Source organism: Artemia sp. Qi Xiang Cuo, chromosome 5 (genome assembly GCF_049724085.1).
Source record: "Artemia sp. Qi Xiang Cuo chromosome 5, ASM4972408v1, whole genome shotgun sequence".
Classification (NCBI taxonomy): Eukaryota; Metazoa; Arthropoda; class Branchiopoda; order Anostraca; family Artemiidae; genus Artemia; species Artemia sp. Qi Xiang Cuo.
The window spans coordinates 72,462,400-72,485,468 of NC_142798.1; the positions used below are offsets into that span (position 1 = coordinate 72,462,400).

The window sequence follows — 23,069 nt, forward strand, 5'->3', positions numbered from 1 at the left end:
GTGGAACAAAAGGGGACGGGCCGTTGAGAAGGCTTTCGAAGTGATCCGCCCATATATTTTTCCGGTCATCTGGATCGGTTAGCAGTCTTCCGTTTTCTTCTATTGCTGGTCCATCTTCTACGTTGGTCTTTCCAACGATTTCTTTAGTTAGGCGGTGCACAGCTCTCGTGTCGCCACGTCGGGCTACTTTTTCTGCCATTCTTGCTTTCTCATTGAGGTGCTGTTGCTTGTCTGATCTAGCACTTTTCTTCACTTCTCTGTTCGCTTCTTTATACGCTATGTCTTTCGACATCAGCAGAAGGATCATTTCTAAGCGTGCTCTGTTTTATTTTCTTGCGGTCTTCGATCAAGTCCCATGTCTTCTGGGATATCTGCTGTTCCTTTATTGGCTTTTTAAAGCCAAGAACTTCTACAGCAGTTTCCATGTGGTTCTATTTTATTGTCGTCCAAGCTTCTTCCACGTCTTGTGGTATATCAACAAGTTCCTCGAATCTGTTCGAGAGTTTAATGCTGAATTGTCTCTTAACATACTTGTCTCTTAGCTGCTCCACGTCAAAATTTCTTGGTAGTTTTGTTGGTTGTTGAGATCTGTTGGAGCGGAGTTTCAACTTGAGTGTTGCTACGAGAAGTTCATGGTCTGACCCGACGTCCGCACTTCAGTAGCTCCTCATGTCTTTCAGACTAGTTCCCCACAATCGTCGGATCAAAAAGTGGTCAATCTGGTTTTTGACATTTTTATCTGGGGATGTCCATGTATACTTATGGATATCTTTGTGCTCGAATAATTTACCTCCTATCAACAGGTCGTTCGACATGGCAAAGCTGACTAGCATTGCACCATTTTCGCTGATAGTTCCAAGCCCGTGATGTCCCAACACCTCAGGGCAATAAGATCTGTCCTGACCAACTTTCACATTTAGGTCGCCTGCCAAGCACGTGACGTCATGGAGAGGGATGGAGTCTAGGACGGACTGGAGGGTTTCATAAAAATCGTCTTTCAAGGCTTCATCGGCATCATTTGTTGGTGCATAGCAGATGACTAGCGACAGCTTTGCATGTTTAGATGCAAATCGTGTATAAAGGATTCTCTCGTTAATCAGCTTCCACGAGCAGAGAGATTCTGCTGCTTTTATGGTTCAATATAGCTGCGACTCCAGCTGCATGTCTGTCGAATTTTCCACTATACAGGACTGTATAAGTCGTGTTGCTGTTTACTGCTTTGAGTTTCTTTTTTCCGCAGCCTTTCCATCGTGCTTCGGTCCCTGTGAGGATGTCTAGCCGAAAGTTTTCGCACTCTTGTAGAACTTGTTCAGTTTTTGAAAGAGCTGACATGGTCCTTACGTTCCAAAATCCGATTCGTACTAGTTTCTTCACGTTCAGAAATCTGGTCGAGGGGCTTGCAAGGGTCGTCATCGTATTGAGATTTGATCCAAGGCTTTTTACTGACGTTTCTTTAGCACATTCTTTTTCTACGGGAGCGGCTTGCTAGGCCACTGCCCAACCGGTTTCTTCGGCTTGGCTTGGGCCAGGGACGCCAATCTTTGATCGGGGTGCCAGAAACCCCCGGTGCCTACCCAACTTGCAGAGGCCGTTGTCCAAGTCTGGATCTTCTGCCCTTTCGCAGATGTCCTTCAGGAAAGGATCCTCCCACTACGGTAACCTGCAGTACCATACAATTTAACCCATTGCTGGAAGGAGGTTCGTAACTAGTGGGACGTGTCCACACGCCGGTGGGCCCTGCTCAGTGTGCGTCAGAGGGGTCCTCTTCCTCTTCCACCTGTATTTATGACCCCTGGGCGAGGGTACCCCAGTTTCAATTATGGACTCCCAGGGGCTAGGTCCCCCTTGGTCCGCACCTCCCTTTATGGAGATACCCTACATATCTGTAGGATGTTCCCCTATCCGCCACCTGGGAACGCGCTGAGTGGCCTGGGGAGGGCGCTACTGAGAAGGTATTCAAATTCCTTAGAAGGTATTCAATTATATATTGTTATCAAAATTCCTTTTTTTTAGAAGTTTGGTCAGTATTAGCATCAGCCGTTCTTTACTCGCAGTTCGTATAGAACAACTGTTTGATTTTGCAGTATGCAGGACAATCTGTCCTGAAGCATTTTTTTTTTTTTTTTTTTTTTTTGCTGCGTCTAAAGTTGTTATGTCAGGGACTGACTTTCAAATAACTTTTAAAGTTATCCGAGAACAGGTTTCGAAACTATTTTAAATTTAACTCTGCTTTAGCGTTGAAGAATCATGTAGCAGAAAGTGTTCACTTTCAAGAAAAATAAGCTTTGCTTTCGTTGAAAACATTAAATTTGATCTATCTTAACAATAGTTTCAAAGATAATGGGCCTTTATGTATTATAGCGACCCCACTTAAGAATGTTGATCTATAAGATCTGAGAAAACCAGTTTGCCTGTCTGCAGTAGGTTATAATTAGCTTAGTCTCATTGAAAAAAACTGCGATGTAGGTATATTTTTACCAAATATTTAATATATACAGGTGATTAGGTTAGGTTTGGTATTTAATATAATGTGTTCTGGGCGGCCTGCTTTCCATAATTCCCTGTTGTATTTTTCATAATTCCTTTACTAAAGTATTATATTTTCATCATATTTTGGTATGTTTCATTAGGATTAACCTAACTTCACTTGTTGGGTGGGGTCGCTATAATACATAAGTACCAGCAAGGCCGTACCCAGATGGGGGGATTAGGGGGGTTAGAAACTCCTCCGAAATGTTTTTTGACTCGTTAATACGTAACAAAAATGGATATAAACAAATTTTGTATGTGTTTTTTGAGGGTTTTTTGTACCCCCCCCCCCCGAAAAAAATATTTGAGTAAAACCCCCTGCGAAAAAAAAACTGGGTGCGGCCTTGAATACCAGATAATATTTAAACTTCTGAGTCAAAAAGTGTAAACAGTACTGTGTTATTTCGAAACTCCTCTAGATTTCTATAGTCATAAAATCCATATTTTCCCCTAAAAATTAGTGACGATCTAAAATCAGGCTTTTATTCTTATTGCGACGTGCGAATAATATATCCATCAATCAGTATCGTCAAGTCATCCGAAGTAGAAACCAGGTTAGCAAATTGCGATTTAGGTAAACACCTTCCGTGGGATGAGTTAGATTATTTCCCAATGAGAATAATGTAATATAAATAAAGTAAATATAGTCTCCTCAAATGTGCGCAAACTTTGTTGAAGATCCTAGTTCCCAGGAGATGGCTTTATTTAGGAAAGCAGAATGGTTCATCTTACCATTATATCCCTGGTTGTGAAGACGATACCTTCAAGTCTGTTGCTATATATACGGATACTAAGCCGTGGATTTTATTCAAGAAAAAACAAAGTAAGCACAATTTCTTTTTCTATTTATCAAATATTTAAATTAAAAGAGGAAAATATATAGCTATAGCTTTTTTAGATTCTAGTATTGTAGCACTTGAATACATTTTAACTTTATTCACTCACAAGAAAATTCTCTGAAAATTAGGAGTGATACTGAAAATAAACAAAAAAAATCCAGTCTAGCATTAGACTGGGAGCTAGGCCGGGAACAAACATTCTCTCTGGGAGCTAGTTAACTAATAGGGACCATAATATCTCTGCATTTAAATTATTTATATGCAAGCATTGTTATTTATGTGCGAGTGCACTCCTAACCAAATCGGCGAAACATTATAAATCTATCGACAGATTGATACCGTAGTTCACACTGCAAGAAACATATGTTCATAAGTAATTTTTGTAAGCATCTACATCCCGAAGGTAGTGAAGGCCATCAAAAAGCCCTTCGATGAAATACATGTTCATCAGTAATTGTAAAAAGTTGCTTCCCGAGTGCAGTGAGGGCCACCAAATACCCTTGAAGCGGGCTTCTGGTAAACAAAGAGCCCGTGAAGCATACACCTTTTTGTGGTTAATATATTAATTACTTAACTATTGTCAGAATAAAATTTTATACTGCATATGCTATTATGTTACAAAAATTTATAAATATTTATTCGAAAAGTTGGGTATTTTACTTAAAGATAAAATTCTGAAAATTTAAAGCTATTGTTGAATTTAAATATCTAATAGAGAATTTAAAAAAAATTCCGTATTCAAATTCAATTAAAAATAGCAAAAAAAAAATAGCAAATCTTATATTCAAATTTTCTCTACTTTTTTTCTCAATCGACTTGAATTAACAGAGTACTGAACATCAACCGTCATGCCCAAAGCAAAACTGTGTATTTACTTCGAAAGTGATCTAGAAAGTGAGAAAGAGGTTCGAATAAGTATTGGCCACTGGGAACATTTACAGGGTGTATCCAATACATATCGGGATAGGGATAAATAAGATAAAGATCCTCCAGGAACATTGATGACGCAGAGGGTGTTGAGTAGACGCAAGCCTGTCAACCATCCTTGCGGCAGCGGGAATCGAACCCCGGGACCGTACTGCCGAGCGGAGGGTATTCCCACTGTGCTACCATACGATTCATATTAGGAAGGGAGGTAGAAATTTGTTCGGGCTATTTGATCACATTATCGAACATTACTTATGAACTATATCGTGCGATTCACGAGAAGGAATAGTAAGTGAAGAGCGGCCTCTGTCAATAAAAACTGAAACTGTGAAAAATTAAATTTTGATAATTTTATTCCAAATATATGAGTTCTTCAATTTCTTTTGGATGCTTAAGCAAAAAATATATTGAAATCTTTTCGTATTATTTTATTAACATGATTAAAATGGGGCTTCAACGTTTCTCCAGCATTTCGTCCCTATTCTCTATTATTTTCATAAGTTTATTCTTGTACTTTGTATAAACAACGTTTTTTGCAATACACAGAGAGCTATCATCCTCTCAGCATCCATATTGCCCCCTCAGTCCAAAACTAGTATTCCAAATGAATATAGGCTAGGGAGTAAATCAAAATTGACCTGAAGGTCTTCTCACGAATTTGTCAAATCTTGGACCAAAAATTCACTTTTTGACATTCATGCACACCATTCCTCACCACAAAAATCTACTGACTTTTTCACTTTCCCTAATATTTGTTATGCATCAACGCAAGATTCTTTAACCGTTAGGAATATTGGATGTCCATTCCATATAAAAACCATTCACGTTATTGACTGCATATATGTTTTTGGGACGATTAAGCCGCCACGTTGTAATATGACCTCTGAAACATGGACGCTCTGTAGTTAAACATTTTGATATCTATAAACCAATTGGTCATTTCAGAGTTTTTGCCTGATAGTACTTTTGGCCCTTGTCGAGCAAAACTGTTTTTTTTTGTTTTTGTTTTTTAGCTCAAAGGGGCAGAAACCGGAACTTTGTTGAGGCACAATCTCTTTTGTTAATATGAGACGTTTTGTGTCTTTTTTGTCTCCTTAAAAAAAAAATTAATCTAAATTCAAAGAATCCCTTTTCCGATATTTTACGACCATTGGTTAGATATGGTTACTATAATTTTTATAATTTTTATGATTATTGTTTTCTTTACAAGAAATGGTGAGAACATACTAAAATTACAAATCCTCACCGATACTCCAACTTCAAAAATAAGAGAAAAATGTTTTGCGGGATTTTTTCGAAAACTTAAATAACGCATATACCTCATTTTGGCAGAAAAAAAGAGCTGTCAATCATTATCAATAATCTTCAGCAGGGGCGAATCTCCAAGATTTTTATTCGGAGGGGGGGGGGGAGAGGGGTCCATATCTGTATATTCAAAGGGCATGGGATGTATAATATTTTTTACTCCACATTATTGGAGGGCACCGTGCCCCCCCCCCCCTTTGCTACCCCCAAACGACACCCCTGGTCTTCAGTGTTTCTTGACTAGCTCATCCTGTTTCTTCAAGGGTATTCACACCAGGGAATGATGTAACTGTTGAGGATTATTTATCCTACATCGTATGCTATTAAAAAAAGGAATAAAATAAGACATCTTATCCTAACATGACTCAACTAATCCAATATTGAAAACTTCTTTGATTGGAAGAAGGTAGTAAGCCGATGAGATAAATACTTATAATTCTCTCTCTTGGGTTTCGAATTAAGACTACAAATGAAAGAACATCCAGGGCGACTTGGTTGACGGTTGCTATGAAAAAAAGCTCTTTTTTATCCATAATAAGGACATACTCACGAATAGAAAAAAGAACTGAGTACCAGCTTTCGGTATAATCAAAAATAAAGGTTTTAACTATTAATTTAATTAATGGTAAATCATGTTAGTCACATTAATCACGTTAATCATATTAATCAGAAAACTATTAAAGGGTGTAAAAGTAGTTGTCTGATTTTCTTTCTTAGCAAAAATTAGATTTTTAAATTTTGAAACTGTTAAAGAGAATAAGGTAAAAATAGATATTAATGAAGCTCAAATTCAATTCAATTCAATTTATTAAATACTACAATAAATACATAAATACACTTAAGCGCTAGAGGTCCCAAGAAGCATAGCTTGTAGAGGACCTCGTATCAATCACAAAATCCACACAAAACAAATCAGGGAAGGAAAAAAAAATACAACAATATCTCAAAAATATATACACAATGCGAGAAAAATCAACAAAAAAAAAACAAAAAAAAAACAACTGCTACACAATAACCTTTGACTTAATTTTATCCAAACTGAAAATGTCCTGTAATTTATTAAAATTTCAAACCATTAATAATATTATTAAACAACAGGGTTCGAATCTAATTCAAAATAATAATTGGAAAGAGAATAAAAGGAACTTATAAAGTAAATAAGAAAAAATAGATGGAGCAAAATCAATAAATAAGTAAAGAAAAAAACGAAATTAATTCAAGAGGTAACGAATATTTTCTGCCAAGGGAAGACGAGTTTTTTATAAGAGAAACTTCACTGGAAATAGTGTTCCAAAGAGCAATCGCTCTATAAATTGGTGACCTCTGAGCTGCTGAGGATACCCTTTTAGGCAGCCGAAATTGGTGAACAGAGTTCCGAAGTAAAGTCTGGCACTTACGTGTTGATGCTGGATCAAAGTAGAATATGATGTTTGGAGGAAGCGAGAAATTGAAGGTTCGATGAGCTAGTTCTATGTTCTGCTTCTTGATAACCACATCTAAGGCATCTAGACCTGTATCACTGTAATGATCAGCTGTAGGAGAGAGTCGGGGAAGGCGAAAAGTTGCCTTCACCGCTCCATTCTGTGCTGTTCGGAGTTGCCGAAGGGAAGAATAGTTAGTATTGCCCCATACAGTGCAGCAATAAGAAACATAAGGAAGGACAAATGAATAGTAAAGAGAAAGCATTACATCGGGAGGAAGAAACTGATTGGCACGATGAAGCATAGACACTTGACGAGAAATTATAGGGTAGGTTCAGAGATGTGGTATGGGGTTCGAAAATGAATAATGCTACTCTCAGAGCTATTCAACAGCATCCCGTTCTGCTCACACCAATCACGCACATGGTTGAGCAGAAGCTGAGCCTTAGCAACAGCAGAGGGTGGATCATTTAAAACCACCAAAAAATTTCTATCGCCTGCAAACAAAACAGTGTGGGTATCAAGGTTGGGAGATGGAGGAAGGTCATTAATATAAATAAGAAAGAGGAGTGGTCCCAAAACTGAGCCTTGAGGTACCCCTTTGGAAACCGAAGCTAGATCAGAATATTTCCCATCGTAACACAGAATCTGTTATCTATTAGACAGGTAAGATTTGAACCATTCAATAGCAATTCCCCAAACTCCAAGTAGAGACATTTGTTTCAGTGAGACAAAATGATCTACCATGTCAAAAGCTTTAAAAAATCAACAAACAGTCCTAGAACGCAATGACCCTTATCTAAGTTCATACAAACAAATTCTGTAACGTCATCTAGAGCACATGCAGTAGAGAGTTTAGGTCGGAAGCCTTACTGGTGATCAGACAGAACAGAACCGCTTCCAATTGAAGCACCAGTAGACAGGAATGAAAAATGTCTCTTATGCACAACTTTTCCAAGTAATTTCGAGAAAATTGGAAGAATTGATATAGGTCTATAATTTGACACTAAGCTGGGGTCACCCTTCTTAAAAAGAGGGAGTACTTTTGCAATTTTAAACGAATCAGGGTATACACCTTTTGAAATAGATAGATTTAAAATATGGGTAAGAGGTTCAACAACATAAGAAAAAACAGACTTAAGCACATGGTTTGTTAGTCCAAGCGCATCAGCTTTGTTACTGCTACTTAAAGAAGAAATAAAATCACAGATCTCTATGCTTGTACAAGGACTTAGAAAAATACTTCTCTCAGCTGGTGAAGATTTACCTAGCTTAGGAAAGGAAGGGGTCTTAACAGTTGGTAGGGTGGTAAAGTAAGAGTTGAAGGCACTAGGTACAGCTGCTTTTTCAATAGTTGAACTATCTGCATTCTTGAAGGCAGTAGGTTTTTTCTTTGATTGTTTCCTACGAGATAAAGCTTCATTAACTACACTCCAAACTTTCTGTAAATTACCTTTGCATTCCTGAATTTTCAACAAAAACTATTTCTTCTTAGCTAGTCTAATTGTTGATGTTAATACATTCTTATAGTGCTTATACTTTGATAAATAATCAGGATCAAGGCTTTTGCAAGCCAGATTAAAAAGCTCTGACTTCTGCATTGTTGATCTCACAAGACTAGGAGACATCCAAGGCATCTTGGGTTTATATTTACTAGAAGATTTTACTAGGGTAATTTTTTTTTTCAATTAATGTTGTCATCCGACTTATTAATGAGGCTGAAGCCCTATTAACATCTTCAGAATTCATTACTGAACACCAATCACTAGTACTAAGATCAGAAATAAGGTTATGAACATTGCTCTGACTATAAATTCTTGAATAAAACTCACCTCTGGTATCCTCTTGGCTCAAAATTTTTATTTTGAGAATAGAACAGGAAGTTAAAAAATGGTCAAAAAAATCACAGAAAATAATACCAGAGGAAAATTTAATATTATTTTTAGAAGACAGAAAAAATTTTTCAATCATAGTTGTAGAAGATATGACTGGATCAACACGAGTAGGAAAGAAAATGCAAGGAAGAAAGCCAGAGGAAGAAATACATTAAAAAAAAACGGTCAGACTCATTATCACACCCAATATTCAATAAATTGCAGTTAAAGTCTCCAAGCATAAAAACATTTCTTGAAGCAAGCTTATCAACTGAGTACATTTCATCAATTAATTCAGAAAATTTCGCAATTGGGAAAGGTGGAGGCTTATAAAATAAACAAATAGTGTCACAACTTACTGTATCACATGAAAGGTCAACAACCAAAGCATATACACTTCTATTATTTACAACCGGATCAAAAATCATCTCAAGATCTGAATGTATCACAACATTAAGAATACTTCTGACAAAAAGGGATATACCACCAGAGCACTTAGTTAGAGATCTATTTGAGTGGTATGCAGTAAAACCTGGTATGTCATAGTCAGACATATCATCACTTGAAGACAGCCGGGTCTCAGTGAGACCTACTACATCATAAGGGCAGTTGATACCACCAATATATTGTAGAACATTATCCTATTTGTACCTTAAACCTTGCACATTCAAAGTAAACACATTAAAGTTTTTAACAGAAGACATTGAGGGTAGCACTTTTTCAAAGTAACGTTGATAAGAATGATAACAACAATCAGACTGATGAAGAGATTTTAACAGAGGATCATTTTCACTATCATCACTAGAAACAAAACACATCTGAATGTGTTTCAAAACACACTGAATCTAGAAGAGGTCAATCAAAACACACTGAATCTAGAAGAGAAAGTTTAGTTAGGAAACAAAAAGAATCCTGATATCATCCATTTTCATTATCCAATATTAGGAAAAGTGGTGAAATAGATAAAGCTAGACAGGAAGAAAACAGAATGGAAAATATGTTAAAAACCAATCAATTGAATGTAATAATTTTGATGACAAGGAAAAAAGCACAAACCAAATAAAAAAAAAGAAAAATTGGCAAAAAAAATAGCTAAGCAGATGAAATTTTGTTGTAAAGAGAAGAGTTATGTTAAGCAGCACTAGTCATTCTGAAACAATACTGGCAAAAGATTCTTGCAAAACAGGAAGGGCATTAATGTCACCAATGAATGATATTTTGAGTACCCTACTTCCGCTTTTAACAAAAATATCACCATTCACAGCCCATGCATTATAGATTTAAACAGCAAAAGGATTTAAACAGCACTGACTGAAATGAAGAAAAGGATTCATTTCGATAAAATAAAGAAATAGAAGGAAAATACTGCCAAAAATAAGAAAAAACAAAGGGCAGCACTCATAAAAAAAAACAACTGGAAATGACCGATGGAGTCAACTCGGTTTTGGTAATTCAAAATGCGCAACGTTGCAATTTTTTTTTTTTTTTTTTTTATCATGGGTTTTGAACATTGGGTTTCACCAATGGTTTGATCATCTAGTCTTGACAATTGGGTTTGGCCGTTTTTTTACCATTTGTTTGGACAAGGATGATTTATCGGGTCTTCAAGACATACAACGTGATTTTGTTTACTCCTAAATACAAGTTCGTCCCATTTGCGCTTCTAATAGTTATTATTTTGAAAATATACTGTTAAATATAAAAACACCCACAAAAATTTAAAATATAAATTCAATATAAGAATACAAATACACATAAAATACACTGTTCAAAATATATAGATACTTTTTAGCAAATGCAGATGGCACTCTAATCTTTAAGGAGTTGGAAGGCCACTTTTATTCATGACAACTTTTTTTTCGTTTAATTTTGAATTGATCTCATCTCTGTTCGTTTTAGGTTTCTTGTATTCATTCTTATAACTATTCTATTCATTTTAAGTTTAATTCGATTGTTCATTTCATCTGCTCGTTTAAGGTTTTAAAATTCCTCTTATGTTTCTTTGAAAAACTTTTTTTGGAAAAGTTTTCTTGAATGACTGTCATCAGCATTGTTCAGCATAGTAGTTTAAAGTAATAATAATATTAATGATAATAATAATAGTAATAATAGTTATAGAAAAAGAAAAAAATGATTAGTTTAATTCTAATTGCTTTTTAAATAGAAGCAAAGCTGACACTTTTAAGTTTCTGTTATTATAATTTCCATTGTATTTATAGTAACAACAGTTCTTATATTTTCGACATGTTCAAACCAGTGGCGGATCTAGGAGAGGGGTGAGGGGGTGCGCGCCCCCTAACGTAGTCTAAAGTAGTGTAGTTTACTTAATTAACGCAAGTTTGCGTTACCTAAACTTGCTCTTATCGCAAGTTTATCGGATCATTGTATTTTGCCCCCCCCCCCCCAAAAAAAAAAATACTGGATACTCCCTTGGTTCAAACATATTTAGAATTTCCGAAATTCGCATTTAAAATACTAATTCACTTGTCTTTTATTAACAAAGTCTATGATTAGATACACGAAAACGCACAATTGTGGTAACTACGGAAAACGAATTACAGCTTTTTGATGACCAAGATTCACGTTCTCGTGTTTTGTTCAAGCTTCTAAATTATTTTTCGTTTTATTTAGCTTTATAAAAAAATCAAGAATGAAAATTGTTAGCTGTTATTCGTGGGCCTTTTTCTAAAATATAAAAAAAATGAAATTAATGATTAAATATTTAATTAGGTACTGACGCTTATCATATTCAAGGCCTCAAAATTTTGAACAAATGACGGCACATTTAATAAATCACATGCACCTTCGTTACATATGTTTTCTTTATTTTATATTCCTCATTAAGAAACGTTTCTCCTAAAGTCAAGTAAGTAAAAATTATTTCAGCTACGCAAATAATGTTTCCCTTGCGAAAGATTTCTTGGTTTATTAGATTAATTAATTAAAAAAAACTTTCCGAAGAACAAATTTTTTAAAGAAAATTTTAAGCTCAGCACATACAAATACCTGTTAAAATTCAAACTCAAAACGACCAGAAATTACTATTAAAGAATAAATGAAACCCAAAACGAACAGAAATTAAACAAACAATCATAGCAAAAACCATACAACGAGTAATAATATAAATGGACAAATAGATCTTAAAGCGAGTAATGCTTAGATTAAATATGAATATAAAGCTTAAAACGAAAAAAAAAATTCTATTGAAGATTAAATGAAACTTAAAACGAACAGTAGGTTTTGACACAGTAGGTTTTAGGTTTTTACCGTGAGAGAAGGAGGCAATACCCAAACTCTTGTTTGTTGGGATTTTTGTTCGTTTCAAGCTTGATTTGCATTCTCAATTTAAGTTTCTCTCGTTTTAAGATTTATTTGTTGATTTACATTAATATCTATTGTATGTTTGTTTGCCTTGATTGCTTATTTAATTTCTTTTTTTTTTAACTTTCATTTATACTTCAATAGGAAACTATTTTTTTTCGTTTCAAGCTTGATTTTCATATTCAATCTAAGCATTACTCGCTTTAAGATCTATTTATTCTTTTATATTATTACTTGTTGTATATTTTTTGCTATGATTGTTTGTTTAATTTCTGTTCGTTTTGGGTTTCATTTATTCTTTAATAGTAATTCCTGGTCGTTTTGAGTTTTCATTTTAAAAGGTATTTTCATCTGATGATCTTAAGTTTAAAATGTTCTTTACTTTTCTTTGAAAAACTTATTTTTGGAAAGTTTTTTTAATTAATTTTTGTTCATTTTTGATTGCAAAAAGTTTCAAGTTTTAAAAAATTCCTTATTTCAAAATCAAACTTTAAAAAAAATCAAACGTTCATGAAAGTATCAAAAATAGTATCAAAGTAACAATATCAAAGTGAAAAAATCAGTTTGTGTCAACCTCGGAGTTTTTATTATCTGATGTTTGAACTAGTATTGACAAAATGGTTATCTCAAAATTTTATATCAAATGGGTCTGGGGAAAAAAGTGAGTGGGGTACTAATGGCCCTCCGGTCTCTTGACTCTTAAAAAGTGAACTAGAACTTTCAGTTCCCAATCAAATGAGCCCTCTATGAAGTTTATACGAGCATCCCTTTCATAAGAACCATGCATGCCTTTAGGGCATAATTTAGAACGCCTTTCCTTGGGCCCTGGGGGGGGGGGTTGTATTGACACCAGAGTTTTTCTTATCTGACTTTTGAACTGTTTTTTTTTTCTAACAAAATGTATATCTCGAAATTTTCATCAGATGGGTTTGGAAAATGAAGGCGTGGGGGGGGGGGGCTAGTTGCCCACGGATCTCTTATGACTATTGAAAAGTAAACTCGAACTTTAAATTACCAATGAAATGAGCCCTCTCTGAAGTTTATACGAGCATCCCTTTCATAAGAGCCATATATGCCCCAGGGCAAAACTTACAACGCCTGCCCCCGGGCCCTGGGGGGTTGTGTCGACACCTGAGTTATTGTTATCTGACTTTTGAAGAATTTTTAACTTAATGGCTATCTCAAAATTTTTATCGGAGGCGTTCGGGAAAAAAGGGGCGTGGGGGGGGGGGCTAGTTGCCCTCCAATCTCTTTTGACTCTCAAAAACTGAGCTAGAACTTTCAATTTCCAATCAAATGACAATTCTCTGAAGTTTTTATGAGCATCCCTTCCATAAGAACTATATATTCCCCAGGGCATAACTTACAACACCTGCTCTCGGGCCCTGGGGGGCTGTGTTGACCCCGGAGGTTTCGTTATATGGTCTATGAACTATTAAAAAAAATGGCTATCTCAAAGTTCTTACCAGATGGGTTTGAGAAAAAAGCGCGTGGCGGGGGGTGGCAGGAGCCCCTTAATCTCTTTTGACTCTTAAAATGTGAACTAAAACCTTCAATTTCCAATCAAATGAGCCCTCTTTGAAGTTTATACGAGAATACCTTCCATAAGAACCATATATGCCACCAAGGTATGACTTACAACGCCTGCCCCCGGGCCCTGGGGGGTTGTGTCAACACCGGAAATTTTGTTATATGATCTTCAAACTATTTTTTTACAAAATAGCTATCTCAAAACGTTTATCGGATGTATTTTGGAAAAAAAAGCGTGGGGGCTGTTTACCCTCCGATATGTTTTGACGCTTAAAAAGTGAACAAGAACTTTCAATTTCCAATCAAATGGGCCCTCTCTGAAGTTTTTACGAGCATTCCTTCTATAAGAACCATATATGCCCCCAGGGCATAATTTATAACCCTTGCCCTGAAGACTGTGGGGGGAGTTTCCTGCTTAAAGATATAATTTCCAGAACTTTCAACTGCGTTGAACAAAATGGCTGTGTAAAATTTTTGATTGGATGTGTTTGGGGAAATGCTGGGCGCGGAAGAGGTGTTGGTTGCCTTCCAATTACTTCCGACTATCAAAAAGTACACTAGCCATTTAATTTTCCAATCGAATGAGCCCTTTTTGAAGTTTCTACGACAATGCTTTCTATAAAACCCTTATATGTGGCTGTGAGGGTTGTGGGGGGGGGGGTGTCATCCTCAAAGACCTATTTTCCAGAATTTTCAACTACTTTGAACAAAATGGCTATCTCAAAATTTTGATTGGATGTGTTTTGGGAAAAGGTGGGCGTGAGAGGGGGGTTAGTTTCCCTCTAATAACTTTCGACTACTAAATATGGCACTAGACCTTGTAATTTCCAATCGAATAAGCCCTTTTTGAAGTTTTTACGACAAAGCTTTCTATAAAAAGCTTATATGCCCTCAGGGCATAACTTCCAACCCTTGCCCTGAGGGCTGTGGGGGGAGTTTCCTGCTCAAAATAAATAATTTCTATCTGGAAATCAACTACGTAGAACAAAATGGCAAGATTTCCAATCGAATGAGCCCCCTTTGAAGTTTATACGACGACCCCTTCCATATGAAGTGCCTCTGGGAAAAAATAATAATAATAATAAAACATTGGAGCCGTATGACCTTCACTATAGGCAACGCTATAGCGTTGCCTCTGATATTACATAGGAGATAATCTGAAATTCAGAACAATAGATAACCAACGCTTTACTAAAGCAATTCCGTGAAACTTGGGATAGGAAAGAGAAGTTATTGTGTTTTAATCAGACGTTAGGGACAAAGAAACAATTTTTCATATGCTAATGAACCCCTAAGGTTTTCCCCTAAAGAGTGAAAGAATTTTCAGGTAGGAAGTTCTAGGCTCTAACTAAAATCAGGTCTTCGGTGCTAGGGCTGGTGCTCTTTTGGATCTAAAATCGGAGTACCTGTTAGCTAATTTCAAGAGAGAAATATATCTAAAGTCGGAATAGCAGAATATTAACTCCTATGCCTTGAGAAATCCATTAGCATTATAGTATCCCCCTGTACATAAGGAACCAAAGAGCTCTGTACCCTCTTTGAAATCTGTATTAATAAACAATTTTTCAGCTGTGGCAAGTTTTTACTTTGCTTCCTACAAGTAGAACCTGTGGATTGGCATCCTTCCCGGGGGGGGGCATGGCCCCCCTGAAAATTTGGGACCGTAAATTAATTATAAGGAAGCCAAAAGAAAAAAAAAAGCAGGATATGCAAAACCATAGAAAAAATGTGTGTTGCCCCATTTTTTATAGATTTTGACCCTATAATGAAAGTTTAAGAGCCTAGCTATTGATAACATTCGATCCAAGAATCAGTTTTTTATGGCCTCCGTTTTCAGTTTTATGGCCTCCGGAATCAGTTTTTTATATCCTAAATATGCATCTGTTTATTAGTGCTTTGTGTTTATTAGTAATAATTAGTGTTTATTAGTAACAACTTAATAAGGGGCAATTTCGGTAAAAATATGCCGTCAATTTTTGCTTGCATTGCCAGAGTACCCATGAGCTGATATCTGAAGCCACTATAATCAGAAATGTTTCACCTGAATGGAATGCTGGGAAGGCTTGTATTTTCCCCCTGAACGGATACGTTTTTTGTTTGTTATTGTCATTTATTTATTTTTCGATTGTATTTATCTTGTTCTCGCTTTGAAAAAGATTTAATTTTTTTTCAGTTATGAGGTATAAAGGTGTCAAACATTTTGGTTTGGTATTCAAAATTAAATTAAAAATATTGAATTAAAAATTTTTATTTGATTTTCTTAATCTTAGTTTTAATGTTTTACTTTTAACAAACTACTTTGATTATGCGTTAGTTTTTATAAACAATTGAGTCTAAAGGCATTAAATATTTTGGTGTTTGATAACCAAGTTCACAACTGTCGATATTATTAAAAATATCCGTCCAACGCTTTGGCCTTGCTCAACAAAACTGAATATTGGGAGTTTTTATCTTAGTTTTTGTAAGTAGGATATTGTTTTCTGTAATTTTTTTTAATTAATTACTTTTTCCATTTTTATATAACCTACTTTAACTTTAATTGACATACTTTTTTCATTGCCTTTAGAAAAATGTTAATCTCTAAGCTTCATTAAATAAAATAAAGTTTTTTCAACTGTAAGCAAGGAGCAAAATTAAAACCTAAAACGAAGAAAAATTATTACGTATTTGAGGGGGTTGCCCCTTTCCTCAATACCTCGCTCTTCACGCTACAGTTTTTCTGCACTTCAAAAAAAAGTTACTTATTGTTATTTATTATTAAACGACCCTTGTGTTTCAGTAGTTGTTTTTCAAGAATTGGGACAAAATTTGAACTTTAGCGTAAGGAGCGAGGTGGTGAGGAGGGGGCAACCCCCTCATATACGTAATCATTTCTGTCTTTTTAAGTTTGAATGTCGTTCCTAACTTTCAGTTGAAAAAAATTTATTTTATTTTATTTAATATCTGATCTTGTTTTCCACCTCCACTCTCCACGGAAAAATCCCTCTCCCCACACAAATATTCTCTGGACAATTCAATCCTGGTGAAAATTTAACCCGGATATTTACCCTTAACATCTCCACACCTAAAATTGAATCGACAAAGAAAAAGCAAGACATAAAGAACTTTCGTATAGGAATTCTGGCAAATTCACCAAGAGTGAAATTTCCCGTGAAAAGTTCACCTCCTGTAAACTTTCCTTTCCATGTAAAATTTTTCCAGTGTAAAGTCCTCCCAGCAGAAAATTCTTCCTCCCCCCCCCCCCACCCGAAAGATGTACGTAAAATCAACAATATGTTAACTTTATACCTTAAAATACTTTCCTTAGGGGTTGTAGGGGGTCATTTTATCTCTAAAGACATGTCTAAAGACATGTCACAATGTCTAAAGACATTGGGTCTTTAAAGTATGTCGAGGAAACAAGCTATCTCAAAATTTTAATCGGACGATTTTGAGAAAAAGGTGGCGCGGGAGGGGACCTAGTTGCCCTCCAGTTTTTTAGTCGCTTAAAAAGGGCACTAGAACTTTTCATTTCCCTTAGAATGAACCCTCTCTTAACGGTCTAGGTCCAATTTGTCGATACGATCACCCCTAGGGAAAATAAACAAAAAACAAATAAAGATGCATTCATGATCTTTCTTCTGGCAAAAATTACAAAATTCCACAGTTTTGCAGATATGAGCTTGAAACCTCTACAGTAGGGTTTTTTGATACCCTTAATCTGATGGTGTGATTTTCATTAAGACTCCTATGACTTCGAGGGGGTCTTCCCCCTCGAATTTTATTAGAAAATCAGGCAAATTTTGTCGGGCTCGTAGCTTTTGATTGGTAAAACTAAACTTAATGAAACTTATATATTTCGAATGAGCAAAATAAACCAATTCTTTAGATATATAAATTGGTATCAAAACTCAGTTTTTAGAGTTTTGGTTACTATTGAGACGGCTCGCTCCGTACTTATAGATCATTACCACGAACTGTTTGATTGCCCATTAAAATCCAAACAGAGATCATTGAAATATGAAATTTTTTTTTCTTGTTTCGCTATCGTATTTTTTTTTAATGTCTGAATACAAAAAAATAAAATTACAAAAAAATAAACATATAAGGGATTGTGAAACAGATACATTTTACATGACTGTTCTAAAATCAAAACGAGGTATCTGTGCAGGCAGGAGGATTTTTTTTAGTATCTCTACTCCTTCTGTAAACTATTCTAAGGTGTAGGAAATTGCATAAGGACAAGTCTACATCTGTTATAATCTACGGAAGTAATCTTTCTGTAATTTTGGTTTGAGTTTGATTTTCTTTTGAGATTAAATGCATATTAATTCAATATATTATTGATTAAACAAATTGATCCCTTTGCCAGGAATCCTTGTGGTTTAAAATTTACTGTATTTTGTTTCATTATGTATGCAATTTAATTGCTCTTTTTATTTGAGAGTTTTTCCTAAAAGTATTTAAAAATAAACTTATTCTAAAGTAAAAAAAAAAAATCCTGAAATATATTCCCTGTCTTCCAACCACCACTGATATTTTGGCATTTGTCCCCCCCCCCCCAGGAAATTTTCTGCCGGCGCCCTTGATTTCTTCTGGACACCCAAATTAGTATTCGGTATCCCTGAATTTCGATACTAAGGTTTAGCTAGTTCTAATTTGGGCCAGTCATAATTTCCATCAGTTTTCAAATTGGCCAAAAATACTAGAAAAAATTCTGATTGACTGAAATTAGTGCTAGCTACATTTCAGTTTTAGCCAAATCTCATTGTGAATGGGGCTTAAGCAAAATTTTTAAATATAAAGAAATGCCCAAATTGTCTTCCCAATAGTCTTCTTCAACGAACTTGTCGTCCAAACAAGTCTTAAGAAACCATAAGATCAAAGTGAATTGTGTGAAAGGCAATTCACCTAAAAGCACTATCAACTGCAACAACAACATGTTGAGGAGAATAATTTTTGGAATCTCCCACTGATATTTTGCTTTGCTCTATCGCACAACTTCTGATTTCATCTTGTCTATCCAAGCTTAGGCTAAGCTAGTCTCATGAAAGCAATTGCAATATTGCTCATAACATGTGATTGGAAAGATCTAATCCGACAAATAAATTAAAAAGTTCGAAATATTGTACAGCAGAAAATAAATATAAGGAAAAATATATAGTCTTTTAGAAAAAACGTTATTTTGAAATCTTTAGCAAAAATTGTTTTTAACCTGTAGCACACTAACTGTGTCTAATTGGTACTTGAGGGGGAGTTCATGGCGAGGATTACAATGTCCAAACTCAGCCATGAGACCTAGATAAACCCTAATTAAGCCTCGAATGAAAGAGATGAATTTAGTGAGAGAGATAAATATATAGGCAAAGCCTTGACAAACCCTAGTCTCGTAATAAAATATACAAGACATTACAGAAATAAAAAAACACTAAGATTTTATTAGAACAGAAAAGAAACATAATTAATTTAATTTTTTTTACTTGTGACTTAATTTTTTTCCTTTTAAAGCTTAGACTAATTTTGTCGCATGAAAGCAAGTGCAAGTTGGGCCGCAAGAAGAATTTGGACCGCAAAATAAAATAAAAAACAGTTTTATATAGAAAAAATGAAATAAGAAACAACAAGAAAGGACAAAACAAATTATGACAGAATGAAAACCCAGACAGAAGGAAAACCCAATTTTCTTCTTTTAAATCAATTCAGCTTTAAATAGCGCATTTAATTTTCTCTGATTTTCGCAAACCCATTATATTCTTCCCGCCCCCCTGACGCTTAGCCCCTTCAAGAGTCCCAATTCACTTCGCAATCCATACTACTACAGAGAAGTTTATCACGCGTTACATCCCCTTTATCAGGGTGCACTTTAATAAATCTTGATATCAATTTTAGATTAATTAGGATTCCTTTGGGTCCTTTTTAATTGTTTGTGTATTTTCGTAATAGTTATTGTCATTTTTATATTGCAATTTTGTTTTTTGCTTCTTTGTGATGTATTTCTAGTGCTAGGTTTTTCGATAAGTTTTGAGTTCTATTTTTATTTCCTTTTTTTTGCAGAATTCTTGTTTTCTAGCTATAAATTTATTAATTGGTGCCCCTATTCTTAATGATTTTTCACTTGCCCTATACTGATGATTCTAACTGATTTTATTTTAACATCATTTGACCAGAAATGCAGACTTGATCTTCTTTTAGCATGTAATAGTCGTTTACCAATAAAGTTTTATTTAATTTTTAATACAACTACCAAGGGAAGCCATGAATATGATTGATAAGTTGAAATTAGAAAAAAAACTGGGTGAATTTGGAATTTCTTTTTTAGAGGAATCTCTTTTGTGTCTCTTTTAATCCACATGAAAACTTCAATTTCTAAATTGAATTTTCTGTCTCTGGAGTATACCTAAATTGTGTCTCTGATCATTTTGTCCAAAATCCTTCTTTTTTATGTCACAATTTGACCTTTCGAATGTTGGACTCATCTAACTCAATTTTAAAAAGCCAGGATAAGAATTTGACACTATATAAAGCTTTGTCACCATTCTAGCCACGATTTCTTCAAAGGAGAAAATTCAAGGTCAATCTAAGCTGTTTTCCATTTGCTCAAAGTTTGCAGGCCTTTTTTCAAAATAACCAAATGAAAAAATTACTATGCAATAACTGTTGTACCGGACGATGTAATACCTTAAAAATCATTTTGCAAGCCTCAGCGTCGGCTGACTGTCTCAAAGACAAACGATCCATTAGCGAATTCTCCCAAAGGACGAGCTATCATTGAAAGTTGTTGGGACTTTGGGGTTTGACTTTACAATTTGACAAAAAAGACAGTGAAATGTACTTCTTTTTTGTCGAGAAGTTTGTCAGTCATAGCGGGTGGCGCCACAGGAAACTTCTAAAGCGGCCAAATTACTTAAATGATACTGATTCCTTTGAACTGATTTGTAGTATTTTTCGAGAAAGCGTGCTGGAATTTTTAAGGACGGCCCTTTCCTGAACTTTGACTGGAAATTTCTGATCCGTTTAATCGAAGAAACAGAATCTGTGCTTTTTGATAATCTAAATTTTATTAAAATTGAAGATATGTATTTCTGGGACAAAACGGGGAAGGTGAGTAATTTTACTTCCGGGAAATTTGATTTCCGGGAAAGTAGGTGCTGGCTTTTGATTTTTTGTCGTTTATTCGGGTCTCTTATTCAGGTTCTATAAACTATGGCAATACTACAAATTCAACTATAAATAATTGGCAACAAATAATAAAAAGTTTATAATGGACGAGGTAGAATGATCAAACAGTTCGTGGTAACGAACTGTAAGTAAGGAGCGACCCGGCTCAATGGCAACCGAAACTCTAGAAAACGGAATTTTGATACCAATAGATATATCAAAAGAATCAGATTTCAATGCTGATTTCAAATATATAATTTTCATCAAGTTTAGTGCTACCCATCAAAAGTTAACCGCCTGAAAAAATTTGGCTAATTTTCAAAAAAAGGGGGAAAGACATCCTAAATGTTATAGAACCTTAATGTAAATCATACCATCATATTCAGCGTATCAGATAACCCTACTGTAGAGGTTTCAAGCTCATATCTACGAAAATGTGGAATTTTCCATTTTTTGCCAGAAGAAAGATCACGGATGCGTGTTTGTTTTTTGTTTTCCCCAGGGGTGATTGTATCAAACCAGTGATCCTACAAGACCGTGAGAGGGTTCATTTGATCGGAAATTAAAAGTTCTAGTGCCATTTTTCAGTGACCAAAAACATTAGAGGGCAGCTAGCCCCCCTCCCACGCTTATTTTTTTCCCACGCTTATTTTTTTGCCAGAAGAAAGATCACGGATGCGTGTTTATTTGTTTGTTTTTTTTTCCCCAGGGGTGATCGTATCGACTCAGTGGTCCTAGAATATCGTGGGAGGGCTCATTGGAACGAAATTTCAAAGTTTTAGTGCTCTTTTTAAGTGGCCAAAAAGAATGGAGGGCAACTAGGCCCCCTCCCACGCTTATTTTTTTCCCAAAGTCACCCGATCAAAATTTTGAGATAGCCATTTTGTTCAGCATGGTCGAAAATATGATAAATATGCCTTTTAGGGTGAATTAATCCCCCGAAGTTCCCAGAGGGAGGGCTAAAAGTTATGAACTTTACCCAATGTCAAACAGTTCGTGGTAACGAACTGTAAGTAAGGAGCGACCCGGCTCAATGGTAACCGAAACTCTAGAAAACGGGTTTTTGATACCAATAGATATATCAAAAGAATAAAATTTTAATGTTTATTTCAAATGCATAAGTTTCATCAAGTTTATTTTTACCCATCAAAAGTTACGCACCTGAGAAAATTTGGCTGATTTTCGAGAAAAGGGGGAAAGACCCCCTAAAAACTATAGAAACTTAATGAAAATCAAACCATCATATTCAGTGTATCAGAGAACCCTACTGTAGAGGTTTCAAGCTTCTATCTACAAAAATGTGGAATTTTGCATTTTTTGCCAAAAGAAAGATCACGGGTGCGTGTTTTTTTTTTTTTTTTCTTTTTATTTTTCCGAGAGGTGATCGTATTGACCCAGTGGTCCTAGAATATTGTAGGAGGGCTCATTGGGACGAAAATTAAAAGTTCTAGTGCCCTTTTTAAGTGACCAAAAAAATGGAGGGCAACTAGGCCCCCTCCCAAGCTCATTTTTTTCCCAAAGTCCCCTGATCAAAATTTTGAGATTGCCATTATGTTCAGCATAGTCGAAGATCTAATAAATATGTCTTTTACGATGACTTACTCCCCCACAGTTCCGAGGGGAAGGGCTGCAAGTTTTGAACTTTGCCCATTGCTTACATGTCGTATTGGCTATTGGAAAGTATACAGCCATTTTCAGGAAGAATTTTTTTCTGGTAGGGGGGGGGGGGCTAAAAGAGGGGGTTACTCGGGAGAATCTTTCCGTGGAGGATGTTTCTTTGGGGTAAGGGACCTGTCTATGAAGGGGGCGCCAGATTTCCAAGCATTATTTAAAATACGATCAGAAATTAAATTTAAAAAAACAAGTTTTTTCAACTGAATGTAAGAAGCAACATTAGACCTTAAAATGAACAAAAATTATTACGTCTATGAGGGGGTTCTCCCCCAAGGCAATACCTCGCTCTTTTCGCTATAGTTTTTTTTAGTGCTTTCAAAAGAGCTATCTATTCTAATTAACGGCCTTTGTGATTAAGGGGTCATTTTTAAAGAATTGGAACAAAATTCGAACTTTAGCTTAAAGAGCGAGGTATTGAATAGGGGGCAAATCCCCTACTATACGTATTAAAAATATATGAATATAGAAGTTCGTTACGTAAGTTAATTCGTAAGTTACGTATATTTATTACT

General features: G+C 35.4%; 1 protein-coding gene across 1 annotated transcript in view; it reads left to right on the forward strand.

Moving 5' to 3' along the window:
• The first annotated feature begins 3,243 nt into the window (after nt 1–3,243).
• Dh44 (corticotropin-releasing diuretic hormone 44) overlaps nt 3,244–23,069 on the forward strand; it is a 55,336-nt gene continuing 35,510 nt past the window's right edge. The window contains exon 1 of the mRNA XM_089088984.1: nt 3,244–3,352. The gene's annotated coding sequence lies outside the window, so the exon portion shown is untranslated. The remainder of the gene's footprint in view (nt 3,353–23,069) is intronic.